A 12,000-nucleotide genomic window follows, 5' to 3' on the forward strand; every position below is an offset into this window, starting at 1 on the left:
AAAGAGGATCATTTAAAAAACAAAATGTATATGTTTAATTGTTATTTTATTTGAATAGGCAGTGGTCCATAGGACCAATATCTGTAATTAAAATGTTTGTTTTGAAACATTCTCAAAGGGGAAGAGGTTTTTACGAGACTACTTATCTTTGTGGATTGATTACCACAATCACTGATATGGTGGTGAAGTATGATTGTTTTGGGCCAAATTACGGTGAAAAAACATTTCTGCATACCACTACAATTTGGTATTTGAAGGTACAACCAAACACCCCTTTCATGTTCCTTCGATTTAATACATCAGAAAAAGCTATTTTGTGTTCGCAAATGGCCTGGTTTCTCAGACCAGCCTGCTTGCACCTGCAACTAGGGTTCGTACATCTTGTACGTGGGCAGCGTATTTTAGTAGAAAGTAAATAGATTATGCATTGTATAAAAATGAAGTGCTTCAAACAAACACATACTTTGTATGCACAGAGAAGAGGTGGAATACATGTAAGACTGAGGACACAGGTTAAATGAGGAATAGATTGACTGCATTGCTGCCCACTTTTCTATGCAATTTCTGTAGTGCGATTGAAGGAAGCACTAAACTGTAAAACAAAGTTGCCAATTGCTTTCATAGTACATTCCCTTTGTTTGGTGCTGTGAAAGGAAGAGCCAGATTCCAAAATAAATCAATGCTTTTACAGACATTTCCCATACGGAATACCGAGCCCTGTATAAAAATGCATTTACTCTCAGGTTTTGAGCAGTGACATTGTAATGCTGTTAAAGTGTAAGATCCAAGCGAACACTGATTCTGTCAATGATGATCCAAAGGGGTTTTATGAAAAGTCCCAGCTACAAACACAAGAACCAAAACATGCCAAGGGGACACCTGGATTTGAACCAGGGACCTCTTGATCTGCAGTCAAATGCTCTACCACTGAGCTATATCCCCACCTGTTTGTGAGAGTCGGAATGAAAATATATCAGTACCTCATGAAAGAGTGTGAGCATCATGCTCAGTTGGGCCGGAAAGTACAAGCTTGAAACTGTGGAACAGGAGAAGTAGTTCTTAATATTATTTATTGAAGGAAAACGGGATCGTTTAAAAAAAATATTTATATGTTTCATTGTTATTTTATTTGAACAGGCAGTGGTCCATAGGACCAATGCCTGTACATAAAATGCTTGTTTTGAAACATTCTCAAAGGGGAAGAGGTTTTTACGGGACGCCTTATCCTTTCGCGGATTGGTTACCACAATCACCGAGATGGTGGTGAAGTATGATTGTTTTGGGCCAAATGATGGACGAAAAACATTTCTACATACCACTGCAATTTGGTATTTGGAAGGTACACCCAAATGTCCCTTTCAAGTACCATCAATTTAATATATCAGAAAAGGCCATTTTGTGTTCGAAAATGACCTGAGTCTTCGAGCCAGCCTTTTTTCATCTGCAACGAGGGTTCATACATTTTGCACGTAGGCAGAGGTTTTAAGGAGAAATTAAATAGTTTCTACGTTGCACAAGAATGAAGTGCTTTAAACAAACACATATTTTGTATGCACAGAGGAGAGGAGGAATATATGTAAGACTGAGGACACATGTTAAATGAGAAATAGATTGACTGCAGCGCTGCCGAGTATACTATGCCATTTCTTTAGTGCGCTACAAGAAAGCACCAAACTGTATAACAAAGTTTTCAATTGTTTTCATAGTCATTCTCTTTGTTTGAAGCTGTGAAAGGAAGAGCCGGATTCCCAAAAAAATCAATGATGTTTCAGAAAGTTCCCACGCCCTGTGTAAAAATGCATTTATTCCCAGGTTTTGAGCAGTGACACTGTAATGCTAATAAAGTATAAGATCCAACTGAGCACTGACTCTGTCAATGGTGATCCAAAGGGACTTTATGAAAGATCCTAGCTACAAACACCAGAACCAAAACAGGTTTAGGGGACACCCGGATTTGAACCAGGGACCTCTTGATCTGCAGTCAAATGCTCTACCACTGAGCTATATCCCCAACTGTTTTCAAAGATCAGAATGACAATATAACAGTACATCATGAAAGAGTGAGAGGCTCAAGCTCAGTTGGGCCACAAAGTACGAGCTTGAAACTGTGGAAAAGGAGACGTAGTTCTTAATATTATTAATTAAAGGAAAACAGGATCATTTAAAAAACAAAATGTATATATTTAATTGTTATTTTATTTGAATAGGCAGTGGTCCATAGGACCAATATCTGTAATTAAAATGTTTGTTTTGAAACATTCTCAAAGAGGAACAGGTTTTTACGAGACTACTTATCTTTGTGGAATGATTACCACAATCACTGTGGTGGTGAAGTATGATTGTTTTGGGCCAAATTACGGTGAAAAAACATTTCTGCATACCACTACAATTTGGTATTTGAAGGTACAACCAAACACCCCTTTCATGTACCTTCGATTTAATACATCAGAAAAAGCAATTTTGTGTTCGCAAATGGCCTGGTTTCTCAGACCAGCCTGCTTGCACCTGCAACTAGGGTTCGTACATCTTGTACGTGGGCAGCGTATTTTAGTAGAAAGTAAATAGATTATGCATTGCACAAAAATGAAGTGCTTCAAACAAACACATACTTTGTATGCACAGAGAAGAGGTGGAATACATGTAAGACTGAGGACACAGTTTAAATGAGGAATAGATTGACTGCATTGCTGCCCACTTTTCTATGCAATTTCTGTAGTGCGATTGAAGGAAGCACTAAACTGTAAAACAAAGTTGTCAATTGCTTTCATAGTCCATTCCCTTTGTTTGGTGCTGTGAAAGGAAGAGCCAGATTCCAAAATAAATCAATGCTTTTTCAGACATTTCCCATACGAAATACCGCGCCCTGTATAAAAATGCATTTACTCTCAGGTTTTGAGCAGTGACATTGTAATGCTGTTAAAGTGTAAGATCCAAGCGAACACTGACTCTGTCAATGATGATCCAAAGGGGTTTTATGAAAAGTCCCAGCTACAAACACAAGAACCAAAACAGGTCAAGGGGACACCTGGATTTGAACCAGGGACCTCTTGATCTGCAGTCAAATGCTTTACCACTGAGCTATATCCCCACCTGTTTGTGAGAGTCGGAATGAAAATATAGCAGTACCTCATGAAAGAGTGTGAGCATCATGCTCAGTTGGGCCGGAAAGTACAAGCTTGAAACTGTGGAACAGGAGAAGTAGTTCTTAATATTATTTATTGAAGGAAAACGGGATCGTTTAAAAAAAATATTTATATGTTTCATTGTTATTTTATTTGAACAGGCAGTGGTCCATAGGACCAATGCCTGTACATAAAATGCTTGTTTTGAAACATTCTCAAAGGGGAAAAGGATTTTACGGGACGCCTTATCCTTTCGCGGATTGGTTACCACAATCACCGAGATGGTGGTGAAGTATGATTGTTTTGGGCCAAATGATGGACGAAAAACATTTCTACATACCACTGCAATTTGGTATTTGGAAGGTACACCCAAACGTCCCTTTCAAGTACCATCAATTTAATATATCAGAAAAGGCCATTTTGTGTTCGAAAATGGCCTGAGTCTTCGAGCCAGCCTTTTTTCATCTGCAACGAGGGTTCATACATTTTGCACGTAGGCAGAGGATTTAAGGAGAAATTAAATAGTTTCTACGTTGCACAAGAATGAAGTGCTTTAAACAAACACATATTTTGTATGCACAGAGGAGAGGAGGAATATATGTAAGACTGAGGACACAGGTTAAATGAGAAAAAGATTGACTGCAGCGCTGCCGAGTATACTATGCCATTTCTTTAGTGCGCTACAAGGAAGCACCAAACTGTATAACAAAGTTTTCAATTGTTTTCATAGTGATTCTCTTTGCTTGAAGCTGTGAAAGGAAGAGCCGGATTCCAAAGTAAATCAATGATGTTTCAGAAAGTTCCCACGCCCTGTGTAAAAATGCATTTATTCCCAGGTTTTGAGCAGTGACACTGTAATGCTAATAAAGTATAAGATCCAACTGAACACTGACTCTGTCAATGGTGATCCATAGGGACTTTATGAAAGATCCCAGCTACAAACACCAAAACCAAAATAGGTTTAGGGGACACCCGGATTTGAACCAGGGACCTCTTGATCTGCAGTCAAATGCTCTACCACTGAGCTATATCCCCAAATGTTTTCAAAGATCAGAATGACAATATATCAGTAAATCATGAAAGAGTGAGAGGCTCCAGCTCAGTTGGGCCACAAAGTACGAGCTTGAAACTGTGGAAAAGGAGAAGTAGTTCTTAATATTATTAATTAAAGGAAAACAGGATCATTTAAAAAACAAAATGTATATGTTTAATTGTTATTTTATTTGAATAGGCAGTGGTCCATAGGACCAATATCTGTAATTAAAATGTTTGTTTTGAAACATTCTCAAAGGGGAAGAGGTTTTTACGAGACTACTTATCTTTGTGGATTGATTACCACAATCACTGATATGGTGGTGAAGTATGATTGTTTTGGGCCAAATTACGGTGAAAAAACATTTCTGCATACCACTACAATTTGGTATTTGAAGGTACAACCAAACACCCCTTTCATGTACCTTCGATTTAATACATCAGAAAAAGCTATTTTGTGTTCGCAAATGGCCTGGTTTCTCAGACCAGCCTGCTTGCACCTGCAACTAGGGTACGTACATCTTGTACGTGGGCAGCGTATTTTAGTAGAAAGTAAATAGATTATGCATTGCACAAAAATGAAGTGCTTCAAACAAACACATACTTTGTATGCACAGAGAAGAGGTGGAATACATGTAAGACTGAGGACACAGGTTAAATGAGGAATAGATTGACTGCATTGCTGCCCACTTTTCTATGCAATTTCTGTAGTGCGATTGAAGGAAGCTCTAAACTGTAAAACAAAGTTGCCAATTGCTTTCATAGTCCATTCCCTTTGTTTGGTGCTGTGAAAGGAAGAGCCAGATTCCAAAATAAATCAATGCTTTTTCAGACATTTCCCATACGGAATACCGAGCCCTGTATAAAAATGCATTTACTCTCAGGTTTTGAGCAGTGACATTGTAATGCTGTTAAAGTGTAAGATCCAAGCGAACACTGACTCTGTCAATGATGATCCAAAGGGGTTTTATGAAAAGTCCCAGCTACAAACACAAGAACCAAAACAGGCCAAGGGGACACCGGGCTTTGAACCAGGGACCTCTTGATCTGCAGTCAAATGCTCTACCACTGAGCTATATCCCCACCTGTTTGTGAGAGTCGGAATGAAAATATATCAGTACCTCATGAAAGAGTGTGAGCATCATGCTCAGTTGGGCCGGAAAGTACAAGCTTGAAACTGTGGAACAGGAGAAGTAGTTCTTAATATTATTTATTGAAGGAAAACGGGATCGTTTAAAAAAAATATTTATATGTTTCATTGTTATTTTATTTGAACAGGCCGTGGTCCATAGGACCAATGACTGTACATAAAATGCTTGTTTTGAAACATTCTAAAAGAGGAAGAGGTTTTTACGGGACGCCGTATCCTTTCGCGGATTGGTTACCACAATCACCGAGATGGTGGTGAAGTATGATTATTTTGGCCCAAATGATGGACGAAAAACACTTCTACATACCACTGCAATTTGGTATTTGGAAGGTACACCCGAACGTCCCTTTCAAGTACCATCAATTTAATATATCAGAAAAGGCCATTTTGTGTTCGAAAATGACCTGAGTCTTCGAGCCAGCCTTTTTTCATCTGCAACGAGGGTTCATACATTTTGCACGTAGGCAGAGGTTTTAAGGAGAAATTAAAAAGTTTCTACGTTGCACAAGAATGAAGTGCTTTAAACAAACACATATTTTGTATGCACAGAGGAGAGGAGGAATATATGTAAGACTGAGGACACATGTTAAATGAGAAATAGATTGACTGCAGCGCTGCCGAGTATACTATGCCATTTCTTTAGTGCGCTACAAGGAAGCACCAAACTGTATAACAAAGTTTTCAATTGTTTTCATAGTCATTCTCTTTGTTTGAAGCTGTGAAAGGAAGAGCCGGATTCCAAAATAAATCAATGATGTTTCAGAAAGTTCCCACGCCCTGTGTAAAAATGCATTTATTCCCAGGTTTTGAGCAGTGACACTGTAATGCTAATAAAGTATAAGATCCAACTGAACACTGACTCTGTCAATGGTGATCCAAAGGGACTTTATGAAAGATCCTAGCTACAAACACCAGAACCAAAATAGGTTTAGGGGACACCTGGATTTGAACCAGGGACCTCTTGATATGCAGTCAAATGCTCTACCACTGAGCTATATCCCCAACTGTTTTCAAAGATCAGAATGCCAATATAACAGTACATCATGAAAGAGTGAGAGGCTCAAGCTCAGTTGGGCCACAAAGTACGAGCTTGAAACTGTGGAAAAGGAGAAGTAGTTCTTAATATTATTAATTAAAGGAAAACAGGATCATTTAAAAAACAAAATGTATATGTTTCATTGTTATTTTATTTGAATAGGCAGTGGTCCATAGGACCAATATCTGTAATTAAAATGTTTGTTTTGAAACATTCTCAAAGAGGAACAGGTTTTTACGAGACTACTTATCTTTGTGGAATGATTACCACAATCACTGATATGGTGGTGAAGTATGATTGTTTTGGGCCAAATTACGGTGAAAAAACATTTCTACATACCACTACAATTTGGTATTTGAAGGTACAACCAAACACCCATTTCATGTACCTTCGATTTAATACATCAGAAAAAGCAATTTTGTGTTCGCAAATGGCCTGGTTTCTCAGACCAGCATGCTTGCACCTGCAACTAGGGTTCATACATCTTGTACGTGTGCAGCGTTTTTTAGTAGAAAGTAAATAGATTATGCATTGCACAAAAATGAAGTGCTTCAAACAAACACATACTTTGTATGCACAGAGAAGAGGTGGAATACATGTAAGACTGAGGACACAGGTTAAATGAGGAATAGATTGACTGCATTTCTGCCCACTTTTCTATGCAATTTCTGTAGTGCGATCGAAGGAAGCACCAAACTGTAAAACAAAGTTGTCAATTGCTTTCATAGTCCATTCCCTTTGTTTGGTGCTGTGAAAGGAAGAGCCAGATTCCAAAATAAATCAATGCTTTTTCAGACATTTCCCATACGGAATACCAAGCCCTGTATAAAAATGCATTTACTCTCAGGTTTTGAGCAGTGACATTGTAATGCTATTAAAGTGTAAGATCCAAGCAAACACTGACTCTGTCAATGATGATCCAAAGGGGTTTTATGAAAAGTCCCAGCTACAAACACAAGAACCAAAACAGGCCAAGGGGACACCTGGATTTGAACCAGGGACCTCTTGATCTGCAGTCGAATGCTCTACCACTGAGCTATATCCCCACCTGTGTGTGAGAGTCGGAATGAAAATATATCAGTACCTCATGAAAGAGTGTGAGCATCATGCTCAGTTGGGCCGGAAAGTACAAGCTTGAAACTGTGGAACAGGAGAAGTAATTCTTAATATTATTTATTGAAGGAAAACGGGATCGTTTAAAAAAAATATTTATATGTTTCATTGTTATTTTATTTGAACAGGCAGTGGTCCATAGGACCAATGCCTGTACATAAAATGCTTGTTTTGAAACATTCTCAAAGGGGAAGAGGTTTTTACGGGACGCCTTATCCTTTCGCGGATTGGTTACCACAATCACCGAGATGGTGGTGAAGTATGATTGTTTTGGGCCAAATGATGGACGAAAAACATTTCTACATACCACTGCAATTTGGTATTTGGAAGGTACACCCAAACGTCCCTTTCAAGTACCATCAATTTAATATATCAGAAAAGGCCATTTTGTGTTCGAAAATGGCCTGAGTCTTCGAGCCAGCCTTTATTCATCTGCAACGAGGGTTCATACATTTTGCACGTAGGCAGAGGTTTTAAGGAGAAATTAAATAGTTTCTACGTTGCACAAGAATGAAGTGCTTTAAACAAACACATATTTTGTATGCACAGAGGAGAGGAGGAATATATGTAAGACTGAGGACACAGGTTAAATGAGAAATAGATTGACTGCAGCGCTGCCGAGTATACTATGCCATTTCTTTAGTGCGCTACAAGGAAGCACCAAACTGTATAACAAAGTTTTCAATTGTTTTCATAGTCATTCTATTTGCTTGAAGCTGTGAAAGGAAGAGCCGGATTCCAAAATAAATCAATGATGTTTCAGAAAGTTCCCACGCCCTGTGTAAAAATGCATTTATTCCCAGGTTTTGAGCAGTGACACTGTAATGCTAATAAAGTATAAGATCCAACTGAACACTGACTCTGTCAATGGTGATCCATAGGGACTTTATGAAAGATCCCAGCTACAAACACCAAAACCAAAATCGGTTTAGGGGACACCCGGATTTGAACCAGGGACCTCTTGATCTGCAGTCAAATGCTCTACCACTGAGCTATATCCCCAACAGTTTTCACAGATCAGAATGACAATATATCAGTACATCATGAAAGAGTGAGAGGCTCAAGCTCAGTTGGGCCACAAAGTACGAGCTTGAAACTGTGGAAAAGGAGAAGTAGTTCTTAATATTATTAATTAAAGGAAAACAGGATCATTTAAAAAACAAAATGTATATGTTTAATTGTTATTTTATTTGAATAGGCAGTGGTCCATAGGACCAATATCTGTAATTAAAATGTTTGTTTTGAAACATTCTCAAAGGGGAAGAGGTTTTTATGAGACTACTTATCTTTGTGGATTGATTACCACAATCACTGATATGGTGGTGAAGTATGATTGTTTTGGGCCAAATTACGGTGAAAAAACATTTCTGCATACCACTACAATTTGGTATTTGAAGGTACAACCAAACACCCCTTTCATGTACCTTCAATTTAATACATCAGAAAAAGCTATTTTGTGTTCGCAAATGGCCTGGTTTCTCAGACCAGCCTGCTTGCACCTGCAACTAGGGTTCGTACATCTTGTACGTGGGCAGCGTATTTTAGTAGAAAGTAAATAGATAATGCATTGCACAAAAATGAAGTGCTTCAAACAAACACATACTTTGTATGCACAGAGAAGAGGTGGAATACATGTAAGACTGAGGACACAGGTTAAATGAGGAATAGATTGACTGCATTGCTGCCCACTTTTCTATGCAATTTCTGTAGTGCGATTGAAGGAAGCACTAAACTGTAAAACAAAGTTGCCAATTGCTTTCATAGTCCATTCCCTTTGTTTGGTGCTGTGAAAGGAAGAGCCAGATTCCAAAATAAATCAATGCTTTTTCAGACATTTCCCATACGGAATCCCGAGCCCTGTATAAAAATGCATTTACTCTCAGGTTTTGAGCAGTGACATTGTAATGCTGTTAAAGTGTAAGATCCAAGCGAACACTGACTCTGTCAATGATGATCCAAAAGGGTTTTATGAAAAGTCCCAGCTACAAACACAAGAACCAAAACAGGCCAAGGGGACACCTGGATTTGAACCAGGGACCTCTTGATCTGCAGTCAAATGCTCTACCACTGAGCTATATCCCCACCTGTTTGTGAGAGTCGGAATGAAAATATATCAGTACCTCATGAAAGAGTGTGAGCATCATGCTCAGTTGGGCCGGAAAGTACAAGCTTGAAACTGTGGAACAGGAGAAGTAGTTCTTAATATTATTTATTGAAGGAAAACGGGATCGTTTAAAAAAAATATTGATATGTTTCATTGTTATTTTATTTGAACAGGCAGTGGTCCATAGGACCAATGCCTGTACATAAAATGCTTGTTTTGAAACATTCTCAAAGGGGAAGAGGTTTTTACGGGACGCCTTATCCTTTCGCGGATTGGTTACCACAATCACCGAGATGGTGGTGAAGTATGATTGTTTTGGGCCAAATGATCGACGAAAAACATTTCTACATACCACTGCAATTTGGTATTTGGAAGGTACACCCAAATGTCCCTTTCAAGTACCATCAATTTAATATATCAGAAAAGGCCATTTTGTGTTCGAAAATGACCTGAGTCTTCGAGCCAGCCTTTTTTCATCTGCAACGAGGGTTCATACATTTTGCACGTAGGCAGAGGTTTTAAGGAGAAATTAAAAAGTTTCTACGTTGCACAAGAATGAAGTGCTTTAAACAAACACATATTTTGTATGCACAGAGGAGAGGAGGAATATATGTAAGACTGAGGACACATGTTAAATGAGAAATAGATTGACTGCAGCGCTGCCGAGTATACTATGCCATTTCTTTAGTGCGCTACAAGGAAGCACCAAACTGTATAACAAAGTTTTCAATTGTTTTCATAGTCATTCTCTTTGTTTGAAGCTGTGAAAGGAAGAGCCGGATTCCAAAATAAATCAATGATGTTTCAGAAAGTTCCCACGCCCTGTGTAAAAATGCATTTATTCCCAGGTTTTGAGCAGTGACACTGTAATGCTAATAAAGTATAAGATCCAACTGAACACTGACTCTGTCAATGGTGATCCAAAGGGACTTTATGAAAGATCCTAGCTACAAACACCAGAACCAAAATAGGTTTAGGGGACACCCGGATTTGAACCAGGGACCTCTTGATCTGCAGTCAAATGCTCTACCACTGAGCTATATCCCCAACTGTTTTCAAAGATCAGAATGACAATATAACAGTACATCATGAAAGAGTGAGAGGCTCAAGCTCAGTTGGGCCACAAAGTACGAGCTTGAAACTGTGGAAAAGGAGAAGTAGTTCTTAATATTATTAATTAAAGGAAAACAGGATCATTTAAAAAACAAAATGTATATGTTTAATTGTTATTTTATTTGAATAGGCAGTGGTCCATAGGACCAATATCTGTAATTAAAATGTTTGTTTTGAAACATTCTCAAAGAGGAACAGGTTTTTACGAGACTACTTATCTTTGTGGAATGATTACCACAATCACTGATATGGTGGTGAAGTATGATTGTTTTGGGCCAAATTACGGTGAAAAAACATTTCTACATACCACTACAATTTGGTATTTGAAGGTACAACCAAACACCCATTTCATGTACCTTCGATTTAATACATCAGAAAAAGCAATTTTGTGTTCGCAAATGGCCTGGTTTCTCAGACCAGCCTGCTTGCACCTGCAACTAGGGTTCATACATCTTGTACGTGGGCAGCGTTTTTTAGTAGAAAGTAAATAGATTATGCATTGCACAAAAATGAAGTGCTTCAAACAAACACATACTTTGTATGCACAGAGAAGAGGTGGAATACATGTAAGACTGAGGACACAGGTTAAATGAGGAATAGATTGACTGCATTTCTGCCCACTTTTCTATGCAATTTCTGTAGTGCGATCGAAGGAAGCACCAAACTGTAAAACAAAGTTGTCAATTGCTTTCATAGTCCATTCCCTTTGTTTGGTGCTGTGAAAGGAAGAGCCAGATTCCAAAATAAATCAATGCTTTTTCAGACATTTCCCACACGAAATACCGAGCCCTGTATAAAAATGCATTTACTCTCAGGTTTTGAGCAGTGACTTTGTAATGCTATTAAAGTGTAAGATCCAAGCGAACACTGACTCTGTCAATGATGATCCAAAGGGGTTTTATGAAAAGTCCCAGCTACAAACACAAGAACCAAAACAGGCCAAGGGAACACCTGAATTTGAACCAGGGACCTCTTGATCTGCAGTCAAATGCTTTACCACTGAGCTATATCCCCACCTGTTTGTGAGAGTCGGAATGAAAATATATCAGTACCTCATGAAAGAGTGTGAGCATCATGCTCAGTTGGGCCGGAAAGTACAAGCTTGAAACTGTGGAACAGGAGAAGTAGTTCTTAATATTATTTATTGAAGGAAAACGGGATCGTTTAAAAAAAATATTTATATGTTTCATTGTTATTTTATTTGAACAGGCAGTGGTCCATAGGACCAATGCCTGTACATAAAATGCTTGTTTTGAAACATTCTCAAAGGGTAAGAGGTTTTTACGGGACGCCTTATCCTTTCGCAGATTGGTTACCACAATCACCGAGA

At 38.5% G+C, this 12,000-nt stretch overlaps 9 non-coding genes across 9 annotated transcripts; all 9 read right to left on the minus strand.

The window, feature by feature from the left end:
* Positions 1-870: 870 nt before the first annotated feature.
* Positions 871-942, minus strand: TRNAC-GCA (transfer RNA cysteine (anticodon GCA)). The gene has a single exon. It is a non-coding gene; the product is annotated as a tRNA-Cys (tRNA).
* A 997-nt stretch (positions 943-1,939) lies between these two features.
* Positions 1,940-2,011, minus strand: TRNAC-GCA (transfer RNA cysteine (anticodon GCA)). Its single transcript has one exon. It is a non-coding gene; the product is annotated as a tRNA-Cys (tRNA).
* Positions 2,012-3,016: 1,005 nt separating this feature from the next.
* TRNAC-GCA (transfer RNA cysteine (anticodon GCA)) lies at positions 3,017-3,088 on the minus strand. The gene has a single exon. It is a non-coding gene; the product is annotated as a tRNA-Cys (tRNA).
* A 997-nt stretch (positions 3,089-4,085) lies between these two features.
* On the minus strand, positions 4,086-4,157 carry TRNAC-GCA (transfer RNA cysteine (anticodon GCA)). Its single transcript has one exon. It is a non-coding gene; the product is annotated as a tRNA-Cys (tRNA).
* A 2,077-nt stretch (positions 4,158-6,234) lies between these two features.
* TRNAC-GCA (transfer RNA cysteine (anticodon GCA)) lies at positions 6,235-6,306 on the minus strand. Its single transcript has one exon. It is a non-coding gene; the product is annotated as a tRNA-Cys (tRNA).
* Positions 6,307-7,314: 1,008 nt separating this feature from the next.
* On the minus strand, positions 7,315-7,386 carry TRNAC-GCA (transfer RNA cysteine (anticodon GCA)). Its single transcript has one exon. It is a non-coding gene; the product is annotated as a tRNA-Cys (tRNA).
* Positions 7,387-8,383: 997 nt separating this feature from the next.
* Positions 8,384-8,455, minus strand: TRNAC-GCA (transfer RNA cysteine (anticodon GCA)). The gene has a single exon. It is a non-coding gene; the product is annotated as a tRNA-Cys (tRNA).
* A 1,008-nt stretch (positions 8,456-9,463) lies between these two features.
* On the minus strand, positions 9,464-9,535 carry TRNAC-GCA (transfer RNA cysteine (anticodon GCA)). Its single transcript has one exon. It is a non-coding gene; the product is annotated as a tRNA-Cys (tRNA).
* Positions 9,536-10,532: 997 nt separating this feature from the next.
* TRNAC-GCA (transfer RNA cysteine (anticodon GCA)) lies at positions 10,533-10,604 on the minus strand. Its single transcript has one exon. It is a non-coding gene; the product is annotated as a tRNA-Cys (tRNA).
* Between the last annotated feature and the right edge of the window lie 1,396 nt (positions 10,605-12,000).

This window comes from Triturus cristatus, chromosome 4_1 (genome assembly GCF_964204655.1).
Source record: "Triturus cristatus chromosome 4_1, aTriCri1.1, whole genome shotgun sequence".
NCBI classification, from domain to species: Eukaryota; Metazoa; Chordata; class Amphibia; order Caudata; family Salamandridae; genus Triturus; species Triturus cristatus.